The sequence below is a fragment of the Ambystoma mexicanum genome, chromosome 3p (genome assembly GCF_040938575.1).
Source record: "Ambystoma mexicanum isolate Mex_15411 chromosome 3p, UKY_AmexF1_1, whole genome shotgun sequence".
NCBI classification, from domain to species: Eukaryota; Metazoa; Chordata; class Amphibia; order Caudata; family Ambystomatidae; genus Ambystoma; species Ambystoma mexicanum.
In genome coordinates, this window is record NC_090925.1 from 1115299250 (window position 1) to 1115327054 (window position 27805).

A 27805-nucleotide genomic window follows, 5' to 3' on the forward strand; every position below is an offset into this window, starting at 1 on the left:
TTGCTATCTTTCCCCATGATTTCCCCCTTGATTCCAACCTCTACTTCCTTTTAAGATGTATATCCTTTTGAAAATTGTCCTTCCACCTCTTTGACCCTCAACCTCCTTTCCCAACTTTTCCTTTGTCCCAACCTTCTCCTGCTCTCTAAACCGTTCCTTCACTTCTCCATACTCCTCGCTCCTTCCACACTCCCTCTTCTTTCCCAGTGTCTCCGAACTCTCATTAGTAGCCCTTTCTCCAAACACCTGCACTATCTGACTGAGAAATCTAGCTTATATAGCCATGTTACTCCTCTTCCTGCAGCTCTGTGAGGTCCTGCAGCTGTGATAGCAAACATGTGGTGATTTAAGATAGGCTGAGGTTGCTAGGTCTACCAAGGTTTGATATCGGATAGGGGAGGTGGACTGAGCCTTTAAATTGCAGGTCCTCCATCTTGGATTTCATATCTGTCAGGACTGAGGCCAGCAGGAAGCTGTGGCACGCTGCTTCACTGAGGCTGGTAATGAAAAATTATATTACAGTAATTTCTCCTGCTCATTGCAGAGCAGGGGCCGCCAATATTGCCAGATCAGAGCACGCTCATACATGAACATGCTCTGTTGACCACACAGGAGTTTCATGCAAGCTCCTGAAACCAGTGGCGGAACACAAAATGTGGGGGCCCCCCTGCGAGCCATGCTGAGGCCAGTCGAAGCAATAACACTCATCAAGAAGAGAGCACACATTCAAGCCTGGGTCTCTGCGGCCTCTAACAACACGGTCAAACTCTTTAAAATCTGCAAGGAACAGGTCAATCCTGTTGCGGTCTCTACCTCTCCTGTTACCTCCCAGGCCCTCTGTATGGCTCTGGCCTCTCACTTCTCTGCTAAAACTCAGGACATCCTGTCCTCTATCTCCTTTTCCTTTCACTCTTCCTCTCTCGGCCCCCCCTTTGGCCATCTCTACCTTTCCTCCTCCTTTCTCCTCTTTCTCTCCGACAACACATGACAAGGTTTCTAGACAAGTCCGATCTATGAAAATGTCGTCCAAACAGGTGTTCCCCAGCTCCTCCAGAACCATCAAGGACCATAGTGATACCCTCGCTCCAGCCTTGGCCAATTTCTGTAATCACTCTTTCGCCACTGGAACATTCTACTCTCCTCTTAAGAACTCCCTTGTGCACCCACTCCTCAAGAAGCCGTCTGCCGATCCTACATGCCCAGCAAACTATCACCCAATCTCCATCACCTCTTTCCTTGGCAGACTCTTGGAAAAGCTGGCCAGTTTACTCTCCACACTGAATCTTTTAGTTGTCTCCATGGCCATCAGTCTGGCTTCAGAGCTGCTAGAGGTGTGGAAACTGCTCTCCTGAACACCCGTGAAGATCTGCTCTCTAACCTTGATTCCAGCATTCCTTCTGTCCTAATCCTCCTTGATCTTTCCTCTACTTTCGACACAGTCAACCACGCCATCCTGATCAATCGACTACGTGAGAACTTGGGCACCATGGATCAGGCTCTGGAGTGGCTGACCTCCTTCCTCTTGGACTGCCCCTCCCAGGTCCAACTTGGTCCCTTTCTCTCTGCCACCTTTCTCTCTCTACCTGTGCGTTCTCCAGGGCTCTATCCTCTCACACTGGTTTTTCATCCTCTAGTTGGCCCCTTTGGCCCACCTGATCTCTACCTTCTCCTCTAACTTTCAGTGTTATGCGGATGACACTCAGCTTTCCTTCAGGCTCCTCTCCTCTCTCGCTCATTTGTGAATGTCTATCGCGATTCAGGATTGGTGCACATCCAACAATCTCTGCCTTAATGCCAGTAAGATGGGGATCCTTCTCATTGGGACCCCTGCCCCTGCTTTCCCTCTCACTCTGGCCACCTCCTTGGGCCCTCTTCCTTCACCTTCCTGCGAGGCAAAAAACCTTGGTCCCCCCACCTTGGGCCCTCTTCCTTCACCTTCCTGCGAGGCAAAAAACCTTGGTCTCATCTTCAACTCCACTCTCTCTTTCTCTCCTCACATCTCGGGCATCACCAAGAAGTCCCAGTACCAGCTGCTCCTCCTCAAAGGGACTCTTCCCTTTCTCACTTTCCCCCAGAGGCTCACTGTCTCCAGAGCCCTGCTTCTCTCTAGGGTGGACTACTGCAACAACCTCTTTCTCAATCTGACTTCCTCTACTCTCTGCCCTCTGCAACTAATCCAGAACAGGACTACAAGACTTATCCTTGGCCTCAAGCCCAGGGATTTTATCTCTCCAGGCCTGGAATCTCTCCACTGACTCACGGTGGCTGCAAGGATCAAGTTCAAGACCCTTTGCATTGTCCACAAGGCTTTCTGAGGTCGGGGCCCACACTACATCCAACGCTCTCTTCCAAAATACCTTCCTTCTCGAGCCCTTCGCCCAGCTACCTCCAACCCTAAGGGTTAGATGCGTCTCCAGGAAGAGTGTGAGGGGTAGATCGCTCTGCTCCGGTTGTGCCTCCCTCTGGAATGGCCTCCCTGCCCCTCTCAAACATGAGCGGATCACCTAACGTTTCGGAAGCAGCTCACAACTTTTCTCTTCTCTTCTGCTTTCTCTCTCTCCCTCCCCTGCTGACCTAACTGACCTACCTTTCTGCTGTACCGACTGGTTGCTTGGCTACCCTCGGAGTCTCACTGAGTCCAGGCTCTTTCTTGATCAGTCACCCTTGCACTGCCTTCGGGCCTACCACACACTTATGGGCTTTAACTGTAACCCTACAGTCCCTTGTTCTCCTTACACTACCCAGAGCCGCTCTGTCCTGCCTGCACTTACTCCGAGCATTACTGCCCATTTTTCCCCTCCCCTCTTCCTTGCACGTCTTGGGAGGATAGCTCAGGGGCAACGCGCTCACCTTGGAAGCAAGGCCACGCCTTGCAAAACCTCTGGGTATTAAGCGTGTTATAAATAACCAATTACAATTACACTTCCCCCCCTCCCTTTCCTCTTGCATTTCTCATTCTCACACTTGCACAATCTGAATGACAAGGGCTAGTAAGATTGTTTGTCTTGTCCTCCTTCTATCTTCCCTCCCTTGTCGCACCTAGAAACATTTGTGTACAGGCGTGTTATAAATGACTTATATCATATCATTTTGCAGATGCCCAGAACCAATATACAGTGCCGCAGTAAGAAACGGCTAGTCTGGCAGCACCCAGATTCCAGTCTAGCCAGGTAATTACATTTAGCAGGATGCTTTATCAGAAATGTGCAGTTAATAAAAAGTCATACCACACTGAGGAATGAATAGACTGGCTGCATCAAAATGCCTCTCTAGCCACTAATACCACATAGCATGCCTGCTTAGCCTGGACATAGACAGGCATTATTATTTATCACACAATCCCGGCCCCCACACATCCCCTCTCCCTCCCACCCCAACCTCCAAAATCAGCTCCTTGGCCCAGAATTACCTTACTTGCCCTCTTCCTTGTTCCAGAGCTTACATATGAGGCTCCTTGCCTCATAGCTAAGTACTGGGATGAGGAATAGTGGGACTACGAGTAATGAAGATTACAGGTAGCTAAGTCAGGCATTACCTCTATGTACCTCTACCTCATGCCAGTACTTGTGTATGAGGCAGAGTGCCTCATACACAAGTACAGGGACGAGGAAGAATAGGGCTAGGAGTAATGACAATTACCAATAAGTAAGCAAGGCATTAAAGACAAGTAGTGGCGTAACACCATTGAGTTGACTGGGCTTCAGCACTCCCCCCCTGACATTTTGGGCTATGTTGACTCAACCTGGCTGACCTTCAGAGCAGTTGCCAGACAGAACAGGGCACAGATGTTAAACGGCACCTGGGTTTCACTCTTAACAAGGGCCCAGCAATTACTAACTTAAATTATTTCTCTGTAAGTACCTGCATTAAATTGCCACATTTTTAAGGCAATTTAAATCATGATATGGGTTTAGTACTTGCATGCCAGGGGAGTAATTGGAAGGGCAGAGAGGGAACAGGAGACCGCTAATTTCTCACACCAGTCCATAAGTGGTTGCTTTCAGACTTAAAGGAGAGAGTTAACTGCTTGTAACATTGAAGCTGCACTAGAATAGTTTCATTAAAATGCGTACAGAAGTTAGATGCCCCCACACAAATAATGTTGCCCCTCCCCCACCACCAGTGAAGTTAGTGCCTCTCCCAACATTTGAAGGATTAGCCCCCCGAAATGTAGGTTTTGTTGCACATCTGAACACAACCACACACACCATTCACTATATACACACACACAAACCCAGCCATCCATATTTAAATGTGCACTCTTTCACCATACAGGCACACCCAGGCAGCCATCCATACATTTAAGTGTGCACCTTTTCACCATGCAGGCACACCCAAGCAGCCACCCATACATGTAAGTGTGCATCCTTTCACCATAGAGGCACAAACACCCAGGCACCCACCCATACATTTAAGTGTGCACCCTTTCACCATACACTCACACAGGCAGCCACCTACACATTTAAGTGTACACCCTTCCAAAATACACTCACACACGCACACGTCATGGGGTTGAGGGGAGCCCTATTACTTCAAAAAGAAATTGGAGGTCATTACGACCTTGGAGGTAGCCATGCCGCTATTTGCGGCATGGCTACCCCCATTCCAGGTACCGGGTCTGGGTTCCTGGAATGGGGAAATACCGGGCCATTCTGACCTTGGAGGGCCCGGAATTTCCCCATTCCAGGAACCCATCCCCATTCCCATTGAGCCCCATAGGGCTCAATGGGAATGGAGAGCATGTGTCACGCCCCCATCCACATCCACATCCACAAGCCCTCCTGTTGCACCCCGTAATTCCATCAATACACGGCAGAGACATAGAGCACAGCAAGTCCCCACACGCACCATTGCACATCCTCACCATCAGGTTTGCCGACAAGGGGCTGGCCGAACTCAGCGGCGCTGGTTTATGCCTCGCTCTCCATTTCTGCATTGGCGGTTGCCCTGGAGACGCGCCACGGGCATTCCGCATCTCTGCTGCCGGCGCTTGGACGCTCTTCCTCCACGCGTCCAATCGCGTGTGCGCCAATCACGTGTGTGAGCCACGAGATCACTGGAGCGAGCGTTCAAAAGCGACGCGCGAACTCCCATCTGCGCTTCACAGCTGATCTTGGTTGGACTACGGACTTGACGCTGCTTCTTGATCTCGGATTTTGCCCTTGGATTCCGACCCGCTTCCCCTTTGGTACCTCGCCTGGATCTGCTTCTTTCTGGCTTTGACCTCGGCTACTCCCACTGACTACTTTTTGGATTTCCCTTGTTTGGTACCTTGTCTTGAACCGCTCCCCCTGGACACGACCTCGGCTTCCCTCCTGGACTGCAATTGGATTGCCCCTTGGTTTAGACTCTGCTCTCTGGATCACGTGCCATATATTTTGGCTCACAGTACCAGGTTCCGTATCAGGTGGTGTTTCCATCCTTCCAGTGCATTGCCAGGCCGCTACCTTGTCGTCAACCCTGCCGGTTCCCTCAGACAAACACCCCACATCAATATGGGTTTCCAAACAACCACTCAGGGTAAGCTCCCTTGTAGATAAACATTAAGGATTGTGTACAGGGTGTATTTGTTATCTAACCCGCGTGTTTGCCTTACAGTGGTCGGGGGGACATCTTCCGGCATTCCTGGTTCCGGCTGACGACATTCACCACCTGTGGCCTCAAGGGCTGCTCGAGCAGTATATTGATTGTTTGCTCGAGTGGAACTTGGGGACAGAGGTATCATCGCCTACACGACCATCAAGTCTTGACAGACTGTGAAGCCACTTCTGGTCGTTCAGGCGATGGAACACGCTGCCGGGGATCCCGTGGCCGCTCTAATGCAAGCTGTTGCATCCCTTAGAACGGAAGTGGCAGCTGCCACAACCGCGATTCATCATCGCTTAGGCAACATCCAGATCAACCGCAACCCTTTACCGCCAGATGCCGAATTTGGGGATCCGGCACCACCAACCCTGGGCCCCTCTGCACCCCTCACGCCACCTGCTCCCGTGGTATTGTCCACTCAGTTTCCTTTGGCATCCCCTGAGAAGTTCCAGGGGGACCCCAGAAAATACCGTACCTTTATCAATCAGTGTAAGCTTCATTTCCTTTGTCAGCCCTTAGTCTTTCATGATTCCACCACAAAGGTCGCTTTTCTGCTTTCCCATCTGTCCGGGGTTGCCGTTACTTGGGCTAATCCTTTCCTTGAAAACGATCACCCGGCCCTTTATGATTTCGACCTCCTGGTGAGTGAGTTGGCAAAAATATTTGACACCAGGTATAAAGCCCAGTCCCGGGACCTGGAGCTGCTAGAGCTATCCCAAGGCAGACAATCCTTGATAGAATACATCACACACTTAAACCAGTTGTCGGCTGAAACCTCATGGCCAGAAAACAAGAAAGCCGTGGTGTTCTACAAAGGTTTGTGTAACACTATGAAGGACGCCCTTTCTGTAGTTCCTTCACTTCCTGACACCTATTCTGATCTGGTAGACCTAGCCCTACAGGTAGACGCTCGGAAGTCCGAATGCCGGATGGAGTCAGGCCTTTCTGTAAAACCCTTGCCCTCTTCCCCAGATGGTGCTGGTGAACCCATGCAAATAGGAGGTCTACGAAGCCCTATTACCCAAACTGAAAGAGAGCGTCGGAGAACCGACAATGCATGCTTCTATTGTGGCCTCAGTGGACATTTTGTCAAGGAGTGCCCTCGACGCCCGAAGAACAAGGCTTCGGGTTTTCAGAAAGCTCGCCCTTGAGTACGGGGGACAAGGCGAGCTCAGTTTATAACCCCGGGGTTCCTTCATTCGGTCCAGTAAGGCCAGTAGTTGTTCAAGCGGTTCTTCAACCGGCCAGGGAGTGTTCACATGAAGTCCACATCGTCATTGATTCAGGAGCTACCGGTTGCTTCATCGACATATCATTGGCCAAGTCACTGAACCTTCCACTGGTAACCAAGATACATCCCGAACCAGTCCAGACAGTGGACGGGTCCTCCCTCGTATCCGGTCCGATCAAGCAACAGACCGCCCAAATGGACATGACCATCCAGGGCAACCATAAGGAACAACTGTCCTTTGATCTGATATCAACACCACAGTTCGGGATAATCTTGGGCCTTCCCTGGTTGAAAACGCATAACCCTCTCATCGATTGGGGGTACTGGTCAGGTCTCATTTGAATCCGAGGTATGCCAGCATTTTTGCCTACTGGAAGACGATGTCCTCATCAGTCCCGCAAGGGCAGTCGGGGGGCTACGCATAGTGGATGAGAGTCCTCCTGAAGGGGCACACACAGTGGGAGCCACTGTGTCAGGGGTACCCCCAGAATACCACGATTTCCATTCGGTTTTTGACAAAGCCTCTGCCGAAGTACTACCACCCCACAGACTGTATGATTGTCCCATTGATCTGATCGATGGGGCAACGCTTCCCAAGGGGGCATTTCTTCTGATGGTGATAGCGAATATATAGCATATATTCGCTATCACCATCAGAAGAAATGGCCCTGAAGGAATACATACGTCATGCCCTTCAATTAGGTCACATCAGGCCTTCTTCTTCCCCTGTGGCTAGTCCCATTTTCTTTGTTCCGAAGAAGGAGGGTGACCTCCGTCCCTGTGTAGATTACAGACGCCTGAATGCGGTCACCATAAAAAACCGCTACCCTCTTCCACTCATATCGACCTTGCTAGACAAGCTGACCAATGCTTCTGTATATACCAAGTTGGATCTCCGGGGAGCATACAATTTGGTCTGTATGCGCTCTGGTGACGAGTGGAAAACGGCCTTCTGCTCCCGTCAGGGGTTGTATGAGTATAATGTGACGCCTTTTGGCCTTTGTAATGCCCCTGCCACTTTCCAACGGTTCGTAAACGACATATTCAGTGATATTCTGGACATATATGTCGTAGTAAATCTGGACGACATACTAGTCTTTTCCCAAACTATGGTCGAGCATGTCCTTCATGTTAGAGAAGTACTCACACGACTGCGAACTAACATTCCTTATATGCCAAACCAGAGAAATGCCTATTTCACACAGCTGAAGTCGAATTCCAGGGTTTTCATATCTCCCCTGGGGGGCTGACTATGAACCAGTCCAAGGTCCAAGCCATCATAGATTGGCCGATCCCTGTCACTGTGAAACAACTGCAATCTTTCTTGGGGTTCGCTAACTTTTATCGGAGATTCATCGCGAATTTCTCTTCCATTGTGGCACCCCTAACCGCATTGACCAGTCCCGCAGTGTTGTTTGACTGGACCGCTACACATCAAGTAGCCTTTGATACCCTCAAAACCTCGTTCACCACGGCTCCTGTCTTGCAACACCCGGACCCAGAACTCCCATATGTCGTGGAAGCAGATGCCTCTTCATTTGCTTTGTCCCTCCACCGGAGCACTACACCCGGTGGCCTACCATTCCAGGAAATTCACACCGACCGAGACACTATACGGTCACCGAAAAAAAGCTCCTAGCAATCAAAGATGCGTTTCTGGTCTGGAGACATCATCTCCTGGGGGCGAAGCACCAGACCACAGTCTACACTGATCACAAAAACCTACAGGACCTAGCGTCATTGAAGTGTGTCAACAGTAGACAGGTTCGTTGGCATCTCTTCTGCCTAGGATTTCCTTGTCAAGCATAGACCTGGGGCGATCCATGGAAAAGCCGACGCCTTGTCTCATTCACCAGGGGGGGGTACCCCTTCCTTCGTATCCCGAAATGCTTCTAGGCGAAGGCCATGTAGTTTGTGCTTGCACTCCACCCCCACCTATGTAGACTGCTATTCGACAATGGGTTGCACAGCATCCCCAGATACTAGCTGACCGGGATCCTGACCTACAAGACGGCTTGCCTTTTGTTCAAGGGAAATTATTCCTACCCACCAATGATACTCGTAACCAGGCTTTAGAGTGGTCCCATAATGCTCTCATCAATGGTCACCCAGGTCAGCGACGAACCCTGGAATTATTGAAACGCTGGTGCTGGTGGCCATCGATGCGACGAGATGTGGAGACTTATGTCAACACCTGCTCTACATGCGCACAGTGCAAAACACAGAGAGGCCGTCCATTGGGATTACTACAGCCCTTACCCATACCCCCGAGACCTTGGCATACGGTGTCCATGGATTTGATAACAGAATTACCACGTATTCGGGGTTATGACACGGTATGGGTAGTAGTGGACTCGTACACCAAAATGGCCCGCTTTGTACCGTGTAAAGGCATCCCCACAGCTCCCTCCTTGGCCCGGATGTTTTTCAGGTCCGTTTTCTGTCTGTTCGGTCTGCCATGTGTCATTGTGTCAGACCGTGGAACACAGTTCATGTCACGTTTCTGGGTGGCCCTTACCAAACTACTGGCTATTGACGCACGCTTCTCGTCAGCCTACCATCCCGAAAGCGATGGCCAGACCGAAAGAGTAAATCAGGCCTTGGAACAGTACCTACGTTGTTTAGCCTTACAATTCCAATACACCTGGCTTGATTCACTACATTACGCAGAATTTGCCTACAACAATACCCTGCATTCATCCACTGGTTTCTCCCCTTTCTACTCACTCTACGGCCAACATCCACGTAATCTCCCTTTTTCTGATTCCGACTTTGCCAATACCCCCGCACAATGGACCAGGACTCCTGCGGCAAATGACTGTGCCCGGGATCTCGCATCCATACACGCCAAACCTTTGTCCATCTCCGGGAAGCACAGGAGTCGATGCGGACAGCCGCTAACAAAAGGAGAAAGGCAGCCCCTTCATACTCACTGTGCGATCGGGTGTGGTCGTCTACGCGTCACCTACGCATACCGGGTTCACGTAAACTACTACCCCGATTCGTCAGCACATATAGGGTCTCCAAGGTCCTGAACCCGGTAGCTTACCGACTCGCTGTCCCCGCTTCATGGAGACTGCACCCTATTTTTCACACGTCCCTTCTCAAACCCTGCCTCGATGCCACTCGCATGACGCCCACTCCCGGTCCTGTTCCACTGGCCTCCCAGGAGGATTATGAGGTTAGCGCTATTTTGGGGTCCCGGATTGTTAGAGGGCAGTTGCAGTACCTGGTAGACTGGTTGGGCTATGGTCCTGAGGAACGGTCCTGGGTCCCGTCTCCTGACGTCCATGCCCTGTTGTTGGTGGCTCGGTTCCACAGGGAGTACCCTCCAAGCTCACGGAGTCGTGGGCCTTTGAGGAGGGGGGACTCTGTCACGCCCCATCCACAAGACCTCCTGTTGCACCCCGTAATTCCATCAATACACGGCAGAGACAGAGCACAGCAAGTCCCCACACGCACCATTGCACATCCTCACCTTCAGGTTTGCCGACAAGGAGCTGGCCGAACACAGCGGCGCTGGTTTATGCCTCGCTCTCCATTTCTGCATTGGCGGTTGCCGTGGAGACGCGCCACAGGCATTCCGCGTCTCCGCTGCCGGTGCTTCAACACTCTTCCTCCACGCGTCCAATCACGTGTGTGTGCCAAGTGATCATTGGAGCGAGCGTTCAAAAGCGAAGCGCGAACTCTCATCTGCACTTCACAGCTGATCTTGGTTGGACTACGGACTACGGACTTGACGCTGCTTCTTGATCTTGGATTTTGCCCTTGGATTCCGACCCGCTTCCCCTTTGGTACCTCGCCTGGATCTGCTTCTTTCTGGCTTTGACCTCGGCTACTCCCACGGACTGCTTTTTGGATTTCCCTTGTTTGGTACCTTGTCTTGAACCGCTCCCCCTGGACACGACCTCGGCTTCCCTCCTGAACTGCAATTGGATTGGCCCTTGGTTTAGGCTCTGCTCTCTGGATCACGTGCCATATATTTTGGCTCACAGTACCAGGTTCCGTATCAGGTGGTGTTTCCATCCTTCAAGTGCATTGCCAGGCCGCTACCTTGTCGGCAACCCTGCCGGTTCCCTCAGACAAACACCCCACATCAACATGGGTTTCCAAACAACCACTCAGGGTAAGCTCCCTTGTAGATAAACATTAAGGATTGTGCACAGGGTGTATTTGTTATCTAACCCGCGTGTTTGCCTTACAGTGGTTAGGGGGACATCTTCCGGCATTCCTGGTTCCGGCTGACGACATTCACCACCTGTGGCCTCAAAGGGCTGCTCGAGCAGTATATTGATTGTTTGCTCGAGTGGAACTTGGGGACAGAGGTATCATCGCCTACACGACCATCAAGTCTTGACAGCATGCTAACAACGGGCCCGTTAATAACGGGCCCGTTGTTAGCATGCTGGACCTCTCACGGGACCCGCTAAGGACGCCTGGTAAAACCACGGAACTCGTAATGAGGCAGTAGGGGGTTAACAGGGCCAGCAGCTCTACCGGCCCGTTAACCTCTTACCGCCAACGTCGTAACGACCTCCATTGTTTGTTTTTGAAGTCACTCAGACTTCATAAAGAAATTATTTCCGTTAAGGACCTTCCCCATAATGGAAATAATGTCTTTATGAAGGCAGAGTGACTTAAAAAATAAATGATTTATTTTTGAAGTAATAGGGCTCCCCCCACCCCATGACATGGAGGCCTCCAGCCTGGGGTCTCCCATGTCATGGGTTTGGAGAAGCCCTCAGATTTCAAAAAGAACATTTTTGTAGTCACTCTGCCTTCATTAAGAAATTATTTCTGTTACAAAAATAATGTCTTTATGAATGCAGAGTGAATTCAAAAAGAAACATTTAAAAAAGAAATAATAATTTGAAAAAATATTATTTTTCATTTTTTTTCTCCAAGTGGGGCCCCCCTCCCAGGACATGTGCTAGCAGGGGCCCCCGCACCTTGGGGATTGCGAGGGCCCCTGTTACGCCAGTGCCTGAAACCTGTGTGAGCCTGTAAGAAAAGTCTCAGAAGGTCTAGGGAAGGATCCTTGATATCTGGGCAGGCTAATGTTCGGGACAGTAATTCTCCAAAATAATTTGGGTGCAGTTATGAGTTTAACAGTAGTGTAAAACAACCATTTTTGAATAGTTGATGTTTTACTTCTCCCCCGACTACACATTTCAAACGTGAATCTGATGTGTGGCAGTAATTGATGCAGAACAAAAACATTACCTCATGCAGTAATTACCACATGCAGTGTTAAGAAATGCAAACAGAGTCCAATGGGACTCCCAAATGGGAAATACTCTTAGGTCTCCAGTACTTGTAATCATGAAGATCTGAAACGTTACTGCATGTGGCAAAAGTATTACCATTTAACAGTATTTCTTGAGGAAATACCACACAACTCATAATAAGGCCCTTCTGGGGGCATTTGCAGCTTGAATATACCTTTTGGTGGACCTGCGTGCCATTTGCAGCTTGATGCAATTAATGGAGTAAGACGCAGAGTACTCTTGCACTCCGGGGATAGTGTTCTACTTTCAGTGGGCACTGTAAGTATGTTTATTGAACAATAAATGCAGGGTAGAAGAACCCCTAACCTAAACCTAAATCTAAGATGGGAGCAAGCGTAGACCATCAAATGAAAAATAAGGTAGTCCTAGTGGTGTTGCTTCAAAATAAAAGGGGCCGATACTAAGAAAAACCTATTGCCAGATTGTGGGCTAGGGTATAAAAAAAAAGAAAGAAGTGTTCTCATATCATAACTCAGGATGTGATTGCCAGGGATCTCCCTTCCCCACGTTTTTAGCACGGGACAAGGTGGGACTTTGGAGCAGAGCACACGCTCAAGCCTTCCTAGCACGAGCTGACAGTACCATTCCAGCTATCAGGTTCCTCGATGGTAAAGTCTCTTTTCAATAAAAAAAAGTCTCTTTCCTTCGAGGCCTGATGTATTCAACTAACAAACACAAAGTTCTGCTTCACATCGACTTTGGGTGACAGCTTCACCCCTTGGACCGGACGTAGACCCTTCACAATATCGCCTTCAACAATTTCACAAAACAGTTCCCTTCTCAGTGAACTTTGGGTGTTAGCTTTTCACCCCTTGATCTCCCTCGACCGGGCTCGGATCCCAAATGACAAGGGGAACACTTTCATTCCGCTTGTCTTGCAATACTTCTTGCCTTCACCAATCTTGATGTCTTTTTAAACAATTCTTTTAATCAACTTTCGGGTGGTGACTTTCCATCCCTGGATCTTGCTCCTTCGGGCACCTACCCCTTTCAAATGTAAGTCTCCCTCTTCCAGGTTCACTATGGCTTTTCCTACTTTCACAAAACAGTTTATTGGGCACAACCTTCTGCCAGGTTCACTTCTGTCAACACTGCTCATAGGGGCTTTGGGCTTCGCCCATTTTCATAAGCATCCCTCTGCCGGGTACACTCTTGCTAATCTTTTAGGAAAAACGGTTCATGTACTAATGTTCATCATGCAGGATTCACTTCCCTTTAACTTTTGTAATCATCTGTCGGTCAAATACTTTCGACGGTACAAAGGATTTTACAAGACCACTGTATGACCACTTTGACCTTCCTTCGCCTCTTCCCAAGGGCTTCTGGTTACGGTAGCCTTTCTATTATTGGGTAATCGCCCAGAGTAATCCTGCCTGAACACCCACATGGTGCCGGCCTCTTCTGTTGCCGGTTTTCCCCCTTCCTTTGCTTTTCAAAGTTCAATTTAGCTCTTGCCACTTTTCTTTCAACACAGTTCGGTTTCTTATCGACATTCCCCTCGACTCACCGGCTGTGATGAACCGCTTGGCTTTCTTTATCCTTGGAATCAAGGTTGGTATCTCTGAGACCAGCATCCTTCCCTAGCTTCATTATCTGCAGAGGAGGGTCTTGCGTACCTTAGACATCTGCTGCAGCACACGCTGGCCTTTCTTCGTGGTCTAAGTTTGCAGAAGCTTCACAGGCCTGACTGAAAGGGCAAGGTCACTTCTCTCCTTGTCAACCCCTCGGTCTGCGCCGTGTTTCTCCTCCACTTGGACTGCCGTGCTGAGTTAGCTCTGGTGTTGTGCGTTCTGCCTTGCTCGTTCTGTGCTCTCTTGCTCCACCTTTTATCCCTGTGGGGAAAGGAAAGGGCCGTCAGGTGTGTGTCATTTTGGTCAATTGCCTGACTTTGTCTGACCCTTAGGTTGGGGCATGTCAGGAAAACAGTTTTAGAGTAAGTCTGTTGTCTTTCATGTGTGCAGAGGTGTTCATGTCAGAAAGGTGGGAAGTCAGAGTGTTTGAGTATCCTAGAGGGTATAGAGAGGAAGAGGTGTTGTATGGGATTATAGCTTTTGTCTCCCCACCTGAGAAAACTACTAAAAACCCACCTGGCAGTTAATGAGCTTCCAGTAAATCCTCCATTCCTCTCCCCAGAAAATCACCATCTCTCTGGACACAAGAAATATAAAACCCCATCATTGGAGAACTTCCTCTCAAAATCATTTCAGGGAAAACGAAAAAGGTGCACAAGATACATCAAACTCCCACAAGTTGAAGGCAGGGGAAGATGAAAAATGAAACATCTAGGGTAGCAGAGATCACCTTTAAACAAACCATCAAATAACTGCCCTGCTCGTGCCTACTTGGTCTTGTGTAAGTATTAGATTGATGACACTTTTTTTAAGTAGTGAAGGGTGAACATAAGGTTACCCCAATGCTTTTTTATATATTTTTTTATTTTGTCTCTCCCCACGAGTTAAGACATACTCTTTGGGACTACTTTATAGTGAAACCATCATTTTGAAAACCTAGGGGTAAAAGATTGATTCTCTGTACAAAAGTAAGGTGTCCGTCTGAAGAAGGCCATGCTTAATTAACATCACGGCCGAAACATGTTGACTATCGAAGAGACTACAACTAGTCTCTCTCTCTCTCTCTCTCTCTCTCTCTCTCTCTCTTCTCTCTCTCTCTCTCTCTCTCTCTCTCTCTCTCTCTTCTCTCTCTCTCTCTCTCTCTCTCTCTCTCTCTCTCTCTCTCTCTCTCTCTCTCTCTCTCTCTCTCTCTCTCTCTCTCTCTCTCTCTCTCTCTCTCTCTCTCTCTCTCTCTCTCTCTCTCTCTCTCTCTCTCTCTCTCTCTCTCTCTCTCTCTCTCTCTCTCTCTCTCTCTCTCTCTCTCTCTCTCTCTCTCTCTCTCTCTCTCTCTCTCTCTCTCTCTCTCTCTCTCTCTCTCTCTCTCTCTCTCTCTCTCTCTCTCTCTCTCTCTCTCTCTCTCTCTCTCTCTCTCTCTCTCTCTCTCTCTCTCTCTCAGTTCCGGTGTTACAATTTTTTTGGACCATCATTTCACTGTGTAATAACAGTATATACGTCACCCGTTATCCCCATTGTGTTTCATTGGTATGAATTCCTGTTTATGAATTTACGTTTGTATAATTCTTTATAAATGATCAATTCATGCTGACTAAAGGTTTTATTAAGGTGTTATCAATCGTAGACTCTTGGGCACAGAGAGGGGAAATCAGTTTTCCAATCCCCCTTGTTTTCTGCCAAACCACGTATACATGACTGCACTGAGAGCGGGAGTCAGCCATATTAAGTTATCTAGTTGGTAATGCCATGACTTTGGCAGTAATCTCGTACCTTGGAATACTAATGAAGGACATCTAAATTTCGAAAAACTATTTGGCCAACTGCACATCATGCCAATACAGTGCTATTGCATTGAACTGATGTTAAAATGTACCAGTGCACAAGTCTTTTGTCCTGTTATTGAGGGAGATGTGCAGGCAGAGAGACACTTGGAGAACTATTCCAAAGTGCCTGTTCTTAATGTATTTGGTTATTAATAACGCGCTTTATACCAAGAGGTTTCTAAGCGCGGACCCGGGGATCGAACCTGTGTTGCTCGGCGTCGTTTTGCTTCCAAGGGAGCGCGTTGACCCTAGCTATCCTCCCGGCCCTTAACTGGGTGCCATCATGCCATGTGGGCAGAAGTAGTTCCCGCAGACCCCCTCTCCACTTACCTTAACACATTGCTTACTCCTGCAGTCAGCAATGCAACCAGAGAAAAAAGATATCTTGAAGGATGAGGATAGGGGGTGTTATTGTTTTTTTACAGTTAAAAGTAGAATTAACAGAACTCTCAAAATCTGTACTGTGATGGATCAATTATGGTTCAATTAAAGAACTAATTCTTTCAATATGGGCACGTGTCCTACCCCTTGACAATAGGTAATACAATTAATTCATATAGCAAAACATGAACTCACAAATTAGAAAAGACATCTTTTTATAAAAATACATTATTTCTCATATAGATCCATCCAATGGGGGTGTTTATCCTAAACATTAGAACTGCTGATGACCCTGGCCTCAAAGTTAGCACCATAAATTGAAAGGTCAGAGAGGGTCTGTTCCTCGAACTTGAAAGGAACGGGCAAGGAATAAACAAGGCTAGTTACCTGTTGCCTCCTTTGAGATTGCCAAAGACTGTTTTGTTTGCACGCCCTTAAACACTATTGCGTTTAATAGCGTGCAAAAAACATAAAATGACAACCACGAGTGAGCCTTTTCACAGTCGCAACAGGAAAGAGGTGGCAGCAACTACCTGAGGCGTGATGTGTCGACGGATGCACGGGAATCAGACGGAGGGAGGTCCCAGACAAGCTTCAAAAAACAGAAGACGTCACCAAACCGCTATCTCTTCCGCCTAGACCTGGAGCAGGAATGAAAGGGGGCCAGAATTAAACAGGACAAACTCATTATCCGAAAGCTGCAAAAAGAGAAGTCCGTCTGCTAGGAGCCCATTTTCTCTTTCAACACTCGTATTGTGGGCCTTTTTTTTATCACTGCAGAAGGAGCTAGCTTCTTAATAACTTAAAGCACAAGTAAAGAGGGGAAACTGTGTTTCCCAATGCAAGGACTCTTTCAGTGGATGCAACGTGGCTCTGGGTGTAATCTGAGCCAATGCAGTTCATCCATTCTTTTTTGCATTTCGGCGTTTTCAGGCCTTCAATCAGAAACAAAACTACAAGTCACAGAATGCAAAAAAAGCATGACTGAAGGTACTGCTCGCAACTGACTGGGGCCAACTTCAAATACATTCAAATTTCCGTCACCAGGTAATGCACATACTAAACTCTCTTTCATACCCTTATGCCCACATAGTATAAATATGTTAAAACATTCTACATTCACAGCTTTACTAAGTCAAACATGGGTATTAGGCAGATGTGCACTTTAGAAATACTGTTAACACAGCATAACATACTGTACCATGCCATAACATCCTTATGAATCTGTTTGACGGCACCCACTGTCAGTCTGAAGCAACATCTTCCTTTGCTATCACTATAAGATACAGAAGACACCTCTGCCCTCATTATGCAAATAGCAGTACATACCACCTGACTTTAGAAATGGCTACTGCTGCTGCTGGGCGGTCAATTCCACCCCTTATGGAAACACCCCTGTTCTCAATTGATTCGACTAATGTTCTAGCCACTTCCTTGGTCTACCCCCAATCCTTCTTGCCTCTCCACAAAGTACCGAACTCTGCCACTAGCACACCCTGTAACTCCACCCACCTCTTCCCATCACCTCCATGCTGGATTGCTGTCCATGTGCTATTGATTCCTCTTCAAATATCGTCTTCTTATTTTGAAGACAATCCATGGACTGCCCTACTACTATCAGGATAACTCCTTCCCTCACTAATCTTCCCCTTGTACTCTACTGGCACAAGCACCTCTGTAAGGATGTTTTACAAAAGTCCACCTTTGTTGGTAGCAATGGCTGAGCAGCCAGGCTCATTTTAGGAGGGAGGGCTTTAGGAGGTACACAGAATGAGTATACCCATAGGCCATAGAAACACCGACGCACTAAAGGTTGTATAAAAAGAATGGTTTATTTTATATATACACCAAGGTAAGTCATTCTTCAGAAAGATAAGTACTATCACAGACAATAAGTAACTTAGAAAAAACAATGCATTATTCACAGTTAGTAAACCACTTTTGTACTACTTATAGAATGGCAGCATGCAATTCAAAAAGTAAGTAAAATACCTTTGTAATCGCATTCAGAATATCTGTTTCAGGTCAAATTGGATGAGACAAAACCAACATAAAGCAGGTAAATACTTGGCAATAATGTCCCACAGGCCTAAGGCTTTAGTAGTCCATCACTATCTAATAATGAGGGTCTGAGAGTCAGATTGGAGGGAAAAACAGGCAAGGCACAAGCTGTAGAAAGTTCAAAAGTTCCAGAGGAAATCTTCAGTAGCAAGTAAGTAACACTTTTTGTTGGAAAAGGGTCAGGGACTTCAGCGAAGGCTCCGTGTAAGCACACAGGTGTTAGGCCTAAGCAAACGTGCATGAGCAAACTCCCAAACACACACTTCACCACTCTAGCAGCACAGGAGCAGCAAAGTTACTCTAGGTAAGTTTTACCAAGAGTCCCGCAGTACCTTAGAAGTGAAGAAGAGGCTGCAGCATGAGGTGCCAGCGATGCAGCAGCAAGTAGACCCGGAAACCGGATTCTTGGTCAGGCAGACGAAACAAGGAACACTGGAATTGATCTTGCAGCAGAGGTCGAGTGAAGAGGCTTCCGGCAAAGGATTCTTCGTGGTTCTGTGATTTTAGCACCTTTTGGGCAGCACCAGTGAAGAACTATTACCGCCCAGAGGATTAGTCTCGCTTTCTCGATCCAGCACAGTTTCAGGAGGATTTGATCTTCAGAATATGATGCACTACACAGTGGCTACAGATCCAGGGTATTGGCGGTTTGCAGCCCGTGAAGGTCAGAGCACGCAGTCCGTGAAGGACAGAGCACGCAGCCCGTGAAGGACAGAGCACGCAGCCCGTGAAGGACAGAGCACGTCGTGGGATGGCTCGAAATGCAGGTCGTCTCAAGACTGATTGGTCCCATCAGTATAAAGGAGAGAGTCATTCTCTCCAGAGTTCTCTTGATGCTTGGAAGAGGAGGTTGGACAGCAGCGATTACACACCAGGCATCTTAGGCAATTTGGAAGCAGCAGTGGACATCTCTCTTCTTCTTACTCATTGACTCTTCTGTTCCAGGGGCCAGCTTGTCTCAGCCTCAGGAGCCATGCCTCTTATGAGGGAACCCAGCCAATCAGCACCCATGCACCATTCAAACTCTGGGTGGTGGCTGTTCCTTCAGGACAGCCAGCCTCCAAGTTGTAACTGGTTGCAGGAAGGGACAGCTAAGACAAACAGTGGAGTTTCAGAGTCTTCCCCTGTTTCCTGTCCTCACAGACACAATGGTGTCTTGGTGGGCTTCACAAAGGGATACTGCCGAAGACAAAAGTCAGACTAGGACCTCCACCACCTTGCATGGCACAAGAAGGACCAAGAAAGGACAAGCCATCTTTAATTGGCAGGAAAAGTCACCATGTTGGGTCAATGGGGACCCTTCTGTGCGCTCCTGTGGCTGTGAACACAGCCTAAAGATTAAAATTGCACAAATGTGGGTATGATAAAACCACTACCATGGCTTCCTCCATAGTTGGAATTATTTTCCCTTCTTGCCTGAATTCATTATATAAAATTGGACTAGGTGGAGGATCAGCTCTTCTCTGAATGTTTTACAGAATTCGGCTGTAAATCCGTCGGGCCCTGGAGCTTTATTGTTGGGCATCGAGGTAATTGCTCTGTGCACTTCCTCAGCTGTTATTTCTTTGTCTAGGGCTTCGGCTTCTTGGGTTGTTAAGGTCGGGAGATGCAGGTTTTCCAGACATTTTAGGTGTGTAAATTCTTCAGGGTCTTCCGATTTATAGAGCTTCTTATAGAAATCGGTGAATTCTCTTTGTATCTCTGTCTGCTCTGAACTCACCCCCTCTTACTCAATTTGATGTTGGTGATTATTCTGTCTTTTCCTTCCTTCCTTAGAAGCCTGGCTAACATCCTATCAGCCTTGTTGGCTTTTACATAATATTTATGTCTGAGGTGCAGCATGGCTCGTTCTGCTTCCCTCGTTTGCAGCACCTCCAGTTGGCCCCTTATAGCCCTGTATTTTGTCCTGGTTTCTCCACTAGCCCCCACCCCCATCCATGACATGACCTGTTTCAGTTTACTTTCTAGCTCCCTTTCTAGTTGCCTCCTCTCCTTATACCTTCTAGCTTTCCCTGCGATGAGTTGGTCTCCGATCATATCTTTAAATGTGTCCCACCTCGAGCTTTGGCTTGTGCCCCCAGCTTGTTGTGTAGAAAGAATTCTTCTATGGCTTTTATCATCTCCCTAATTGGCCCATCTTTAACCATGTATGATGGGAATTTCCACATCAAGATCACCCAGGATTTGACCCCCACACCCACGGCGTAGAGTAATTGTTACAGGAGCATGGTCCGATAGAGCTATTGCCCCTATATCCATTTCCGTTACAGATCCAAGTATGTCCTGTGAGATCCATATGTAGTCGATCCTCGAGAAGGACCTGTGAATGTGGGAGAAGAAGGTGAACCCCTTTGCATCCCCCCTCTTCTCTCTCCAGGCTTCAAGTAATGCTAGCCTTTCAATCTTATCTTCCAATTCCTTCGAAGGTCCTCCCTGGGGTCCCGTTCTGCCTGCACTCCTATGTGTGGCTCCCAAGCTATATAAATGTCCCCTGTTAAGATAATAGGGCCTGTGGCAAATCTCTCCATCTTATTCAATTTCTGTTGTATAAACTTGTCTTGGCCAGAGTTGGGAGCGTAGATGGTGGCTATCGTGTAGACCTCTCCCCCCGAGTGCATTTTTGTGGCTATGTACCTACCGCTATTGTCCTTTTCCCAGTCTGTTATTGTCATATTGAGGGAGGACCTTATTGATAGGAGAACTCTGGCTTTTTTCCTACCCTCATTAGCTTGAAGTATTTTATTATAGCCATGAATTCTAATCCTGTGTGCGTTCCTTGCTTGTATATATATGTGTCTCCTGAAGTCCTGAAGTACCAAGACATCCGGTACCTCTCTGTAGAAACCGCTCTAGTTTTGTCCTTTTGGGAGGGGGGGGGGGGGGGGAGTTTAGGCCCCTGACGTTTAGCGTCATTATGGATAACTTGTTATTCTTATCCGACCCCATTTTGTTTCTTGGGAGTCTTTGTGCCTCTATTCATGGTTTGGATGAGTTCCTTCCCCCCTTCCTCTCCCCCTCCTTCCTCTCCCCCTCCTTCCTCTCCCCCTCTTTACCCCCCCCCCCCCATTTCCTGCTGGGAGGACTCAATCGGCCTCTAGCCACTCCCGCTGTGGGGTCGCAGGTATGGAGTCCTTTTTTCCACAGACCTACGCTTTGCGGGCTCTCCCCAGACCATATTTGGATCCCAATTCCCACCTTCCCTCCCGCCCCTGAAATGTCTTATTGTGTTATTTACCCTCCCCAGGCTTTCATTACACCTTTAGATTGTGCCATCCAGGTGCTTCCATGTTGATTCTGGGCCTTTCGGGCCCCTCTTGGTGCTTTTGCGTTTCACTTTTGTCCATTCCCACGTTTTCTTTGTTACCGGGCCCGTAGTTCCTTCTGTGCTGGCCGCTGGGTCTTCCTCTTCGAACCTCAGGATGCTCGCTCCCTAGTTACAAGTTGTAATGCGATGTTGTTTTCCCTCCCATTCAAACAACATGCCGAAAGGGAAGGTCCAGCGATATCCAATGTCCTTCTCATTTAGGATTCTTACTACGGGGCCCATTTTCCTCCTTTTTAGTAATGTTGTGTAGGAGAGGTCTTGGAAGAGCTGGACTTCGGCGCCATTGTATTTTATTTGCTTCATCTTCCTTGCTACTCGGAGGATCTCCTTTTTCTGACCATACTTGTGGAGGGCTCCCAGGATGTCTCTGAGCCTGGTTCCCGGTCCTTTTCTTAGTGGGCCCACTCTGTGGACCATGTCTAACGTTAGCTTGGATTCTCCCTCCATGTCTATTAGGTCTGCAAATATTTGCCTGACCACCGCCTTGAGATCCTTGTCTTGGATGTCCTCCGAGAGGCCTTTTATCCGAACATTCGACCTCCTGGACCAGTTTTCCAGATCTTCGGCCTGCAGTTCCAGGTTGTATGTGGCAGTTGCCAATTTCTCCAACAGGTTCTCCGTCTTCCTAGCGTCCTTGGCCAGTTCCTGCAGTGCCGTCTCATTCGTGCTGGCCCTTTCTTCCAGTTTGCTTATGTCTCCCTTCACCTCATGTAGGGCCGAAGCCCAATTGTCTCTGATCTTGTCCAACTGAGTTTCTACCGTTCCTGCGATTTTATCGCCGAAGTCCTGAAAGTACTTCTTGAGGATATCTTGTGTGACTGGTTGGCCTATCCCAGCCTCCTCTTGTTCGGACCTGTTCTACTGGTTCTCTCGGGTCCCTTCCCCTTCGGACTGAGCTTCCATGTGTTTCCTCCAGAGTTTTGGGATGGGGCCCTCCTGCTCTTTCTTTGGGCCTTTTAGGGGTCTGTGCTGGTCCTTGCCCTTGCTCATCGACATCCTCCTCCAGGCCCTTCGATTGGGGACATCTCTGTCTTTTGTAGTCTTGGGTCTGGACCCCCTTGTAACGTCCTGCTGAGCATCCCCTATCCCTCGGACCAGAGCCCCTCCCTTTTGCAGTGCCCCTGTTCACAGATTCTTGATTCTTCTGATTTTTTTTGAGGTCTTGAGGGTTAGGCCTTGCAGGAGAATCCCTTCCCCCTCCTCTGGACCCCGGGGCGATCTTTGCAGAGCCGGGTGCTCTCTTCCGTGGCTTCCTTGCTCTGTAGAGTGTTCTTCGCTGTCTCCCCCTGTCCCGGGCTCGCAGCGGTCCCCCCCTACTGTATATGCCTTCGGGCTGCAGTTATAGGATTGGCCTTGTCTCTTTGGCTGTTCACTCTTTTGGGTCCTTAGTTGTGCCCGTGGGTTGTGATTTGTTTGGGACTCTTTCGGGTGGGGCCTGCATGAGATGCCCAATTGCCTGCACTCTTATATTGCCCCTGTTATGCATGTAAGGAGTTTGTGGTCGAGTTGCATACAAGCTTGCTTTGTCCTTGTGCAGCCCCTTAATGATAGGAATTAATGGGCTTCCCTTCAAGGTTGGGTGCTTCTTCCCTGATTCTGGGCAACTCTGCCTGTGGAGAACTTATCCTCTCTGTAGATCACTCCTCCCTCAAGAGCAGAGCCGGGGGGTAGAGGCTGTGGCCCGGCACCCTTCTCTGTGTCCCCTGTGGTGCCCCACCCTCGTGGGGAGCCAGTTGTGAACCCCTGTGGGGTTTTGCAGCTGTGGCTTGGAGGGAGCAGTGTCCTGCTTTCTCCCCGACTCCTTGGACTTGCTTGGTGTTCCCCATTCAGGCCACAGGGCGGCCGGTGCTCTTCTACGCCCCCACCGGATCTCCCATCTGAATGTCATGGGGATTGGGTCTTCTTCGGGAGGACTGAGGAAACGAGGCCGCAACCCCTGTTAGGGATTTTCTGGCAAGGGACCAAACATCAGCCAGTGTTCTTTCAGGTCTAGGTAAACATGGCAACCAGTGTGTGAGGGAGCGAAAGAGAGAGAAAGAGAGAGAGAGAGGGATAGAGGGAGACATGGAGAGAGAGTGTAGTGTGTGTGCGTGTGCGTGTGCGTGTGCGTGTGTGCGTGTGTGCGTGTGTGCGTGTGCGTGTGTGTGTGTGTGTGTACTGTGGAGAACAAACTCTTTGGAGTTCTAACAGCAGTTTCAATCATAATCATCATCATCATCATCATCATACAAACTTTATTCGGCCATGAGGCCATCAAAGTACATACACTTAATAAACAAAATCAAATTACACCACTTCATGCCAAAAATAAAAGAAATAAGAGGGGAGAGCAACAGTGGAGAGAAACTAACCCCATTCAAAATTACGCCAAGTCAAAAAAGATCCATCCACAGTGGTCCCCAGTTATCGTCGTTCCAGAGGAATAGGGTTCTCACCAGTTACGGGTGTGTTAAATCGGGTTGCTTCAAATCAACCATAGGGACCTTGCTGGAGGTACTGACTGGTTGAGATCCCACCCTTGCCCAACCGACCATCCCACCCATATCTTCCCAAAACCCTTTTAGCCACTCTCCAGTCCCAAAAGACCAGTTTAACAGAGTCACAGGAATTCGAGCCAATATTTCGAATTCTAGAGTATCCCACCATAGATTCTCTTGATACAAAAGAACATCCTTTCACGGTCCGCAACCAGTGCAAGCACTTGTTCAATGTGGTATCCTTTGGTATCTTCTTGCTCTCTGCCAATTTTGGTACCCCATGTAGGTAAACTATGGTGGATCCAGACGCACCCTTATCATGGCGCCCAGACATACGCCCCCTGTGCCAACGACCATATACTCCAGGGACGCTGGTGCTTGAACGTTTTGCAGGGCATGAAGGCTGCTCCACAATTGGGGAGGATGTTGGCTTAAAATAAATCACTCTAAAGTACTCTTGGGGATTGATTCCAGATTCGCCAGGAGCATTGATGTGAGGTGGTTTCCTGGGTTCAGCATGTTCTTTGGGTGTTACTGGTTTCGCACAATCCATATCCATTGGGCACTCCGGGGATAAGTTGCTAGATCCCTTGACCCTGTGACAGGCAATGGAAGGCTCCCCCTGTGCCATTTCGGCACTCCTCCCCTGGTTTCCTACTAGGACCGTAAGCCGTTCCCTGATGGTTGTCAACTCAAAGAGCACCTGGTTACACTTGCACCCCTTAGCGGAACAGGCATCGTCAGCTGGCAGGTAAGTGTTCAAGTTAGAACCATGGGCATCCACATGTTCAATAGGGTTGGGAGCTCTAAGTGGGGTTAAGTGTAGAAAGGAGCTGCCCCCAGGGCTTGTAGAAGAGAGGTAGTATCCAGGCGCTACTGGAAGAACCCAAGGAGCAAAAAGAACTAAAGGCAAGCTTAGCAACAGTGGCACAGGTTGCTATATCCGCTAGCACCATGGGACTTGGAGCTTTGGTACACATGGGGTGGTCAGCATGGGTGTCTATAGTTGGTGCAGGGACAAGGAGCAGATTAGTGGTTCCTAGGATGGGACCAGGTAACTGGGTACAGCCAGCAGGGATATCTAGGGGGAGATTCCCCATCGCTGCTACTAGCTACTTCGCTAGACCATGACAAAGAATCAAATGGTGAATGCAGGGTAGGCACAACAGGAAAGTTGAGGGAGACCAGATGGCAGGGGATGCCGGCCGATGTTCGAGGGGAAGGGAATTCCGTTCCGGTATTTCCTTTGCCTTTATCCACAGCAATATCCGTACTTGGGGGTTCCTTCTAGTGGCGAGGAAGACAAGGTCTTCCTGGGTCTTAGCCGGGAGACCCTCTCCAATGTGGGAGTCAAACTGACCATTCTGGGGTCTTCAACTGTGTGTTGAGCAGTGTCCCCTGGTGGTAACCTTTCAAAGCTGTTGGTACTTGGACAACGCAAACACCCTGTGGGACGCCAACACCCGCCGCCCTTGGACCCTGTCGGGGAAGACCGCTGTTTAAATGAAGGGGGGGTGTGGCCAATCAGCACAACGGCACTTGCAGGTCTCCAGACCCCTGCGGGATGACAAAACACCCGCCGCCCTTGGACCCCGCCGGGCTTCCAGTTTTCAAACACATAGGAGTTGAGGTACAAAATGCAGTGTAGGTTGGAAAAGGAGACTCTTGTGCAACGATTTCCATTACAGCAGGCCTCAGTGATTACGATTACGATGGGTGGCAGTGGTCTGGAATGGGACGTGACATTGGAGAGCAGTCAGAATCAGGAAAAATTGAACTTGCAGGAGGCCTCCTGATCATCCAACTGGAGGAAACTAACACCCTTTACTAGAGTTCTGAGTTTTAGGGAATCCATACAAAGGAATGAACAAACAACTGAATGGGAGACTTGACGGAATTTCGGCCGTATGAAAATTATGTATGATGGAAAATTCGGTGACATTACAGTGAACAAGGGCAGCGGGGGTTGTGGATGTGTCCCCTGCACTCTTGTTCACTGTAATGTCAGCGAGGTTTGCGGGGGTGACCCCCGCACCTGTTGAAATAAAGTTTAGACAAAAAAAGAAAAAAATAGAAAAGAGGACCCTGCAGCGCCGGCTACCATCCACGCAAGTGAAGGGTACCGGCGTCGCAAAGGGATGCAGGAGACGGCGGCACACAAGGAGGTGTGCCACCGATAGGTAAATAAGAGGGTGAGGTGGAAGGGGGTTGTGCAAAATTTCTAGGGGAGAGAAAACCAAAAGTTATTTTCGGTAAAATAACTTTCGTTTTTTTCTCCTTCTGACATTTTGGATTCGATTAAGTCCTGATAATCTCAGTTTTAGCCCCCAGGATTCTTGGGAGATCAGCTGTAGACAGAAAAGACAACAACTCAGCAATGGCCTATGGAAACAAGGGGAGTGGCGGGTCGGTACAGACTCGTAGAACAGATCACTTTTGAGATGGGAGAATGGGCAAACTGCAGTTTGCTATACGTCAGGGCAATCCTCTCCAAGGGGACTCACAAGAAAAGGGCCGGTGGCCTGTGCAGGAGATTTCTGTCATCATCATGGGAGCTATTCTATTACCAGCAATGTTCAGTGTGATATTCTCACTATTGTGTAACCTTTCCTTGGATTTGTTTGCCTCTCCTCACAATATACGGATTTAACTCTAGGCTCCCATGCCTAGATGCATGGGGAGAGGATGAGTTGGCAGTCCAATGGCCAGAAGGGCTTCTTTAGGCATTCTTACCTCTGCCCTTGATAGCCATGGTGACTGCGAAAATCAGAGACTCTGCTTTGAAGGTGATCCTGCTGGTGTCGTTTTTGCCAAGGGGGTTGTGTTTTCCTTTTTTAGAAAGTCTGTAATTGGCTCAAATGTTTTGGTTACCAACCTACCCATGTCCGCTCCATGAGCATCCCAGTATGTACAAACTAGCAAAGCATGAAAAACAATGAGTGTGCCACCTTTCCCCTCCCTGTGGATTGGGCATGAGGGGTGGAAGAGGAGGCATGCAAGAGTAAGGAGGTGTATTTCTTTTGATATGCATGGGTTTGAGTGCTAAATTAAACCATAAATGCACAGTATGATATGCATTCACAATGATGTGCACTGCTGCAAATATGAGACACCTATGCTCATCACAGATTTGCACCTGCTTTCATAAACCGACCCCACAAATCCTTACACTGGAGCAATTCTAGAGATTCCTGGAGCATCTCCAAGATGCTCTTGTACAAATCTCATTAGCAAAGATTTGCTAACCGCCTAGAAGAAGTTGAATTCTGAAGAGTGACAATACAAATCAAACAGATATAAACACAAACAGAAAGTGATGCAGGCATCACCAGCTCCCCTCCAGTATGATGCAGGCATCACCAGCTCCCCTTCAGTAGAGGATCTCATGAATCAGGTATGAGGCAGCAGATGCAAATCTGGGATGCTCTGAAATGGCAGCTCTAGAAATCTGTAAAAGCATCTAATAACTTGTTCCAAGTGACAAAATGACTACTGGTCTGCGGGAGACCAGGGATGAGCAGTGACTAAACTGCCTACATAGACCCACACTACTAGTAAACAAGCAGTGACCCAATCAAAAAGGTGAAACAGGCACAGTCCGAAAATTATGCCTCCTTCACCTCTTTTAATTAAGGTTCTATAAAAAATAAAGGAATTTTAATTAAACAATCAAATGCGAACAAACTAATTAAAAACACTAAAAACCCACTCTTGTAAAAGAAACACAGAGAATGTGGAACTTTATGGGAGGGGGCACTCTGGGTGGACAATCAGGGCTGTTCAGGCAAGGTGTAATACATTAAAAAATGTAATATCTTTGACTCAAATATGGAGTCCATTTGAAATGCAATCTGGGTGTACAAGTGGACATTTGACTCCAAGCCTCAGTAAAAGCTCATTTTCTGAACACTGTCTACTATAGCTGAAGCCGTAGAAAGATAGCTTGTTTTGTGTTCAGGAGAGTTTGTTGTGCATTCCGCAAGAAGCCGAAGGCAAGGTTTGTCGGCTCTCATGAGAAACCGGGGATTGTTTACAAGTCAGTGGAATTCAGTGGCTGCACCGGCTGAG

General features: G+C 48.4%; 1 protein-coding gene across 3 annotated transcripts in view; it reads right to left on the reverse strand.

Annotated features, from left to right (window-relative positions):
* Window positions 1-27805, reverse strand: part of LOC138581278 (E3 ubiquitin-protein ligase RNF14-like) — a 221707-nt gene that overhangs the window by 175249 nt on the left and 18653 nt on the right. For all 3 annotated transcript variants that reach the window (XM_069652481.1, XM_069652482.1, XM_069652483.1), the window contains exon 2: window positions 16408-16515. The gene's annotated coding sequence lies outside the window, so the exon portion shown is untranslated. The remainder of the gene's footprint in view (window positions 1-16407; window positions 16516-27805) is intronic.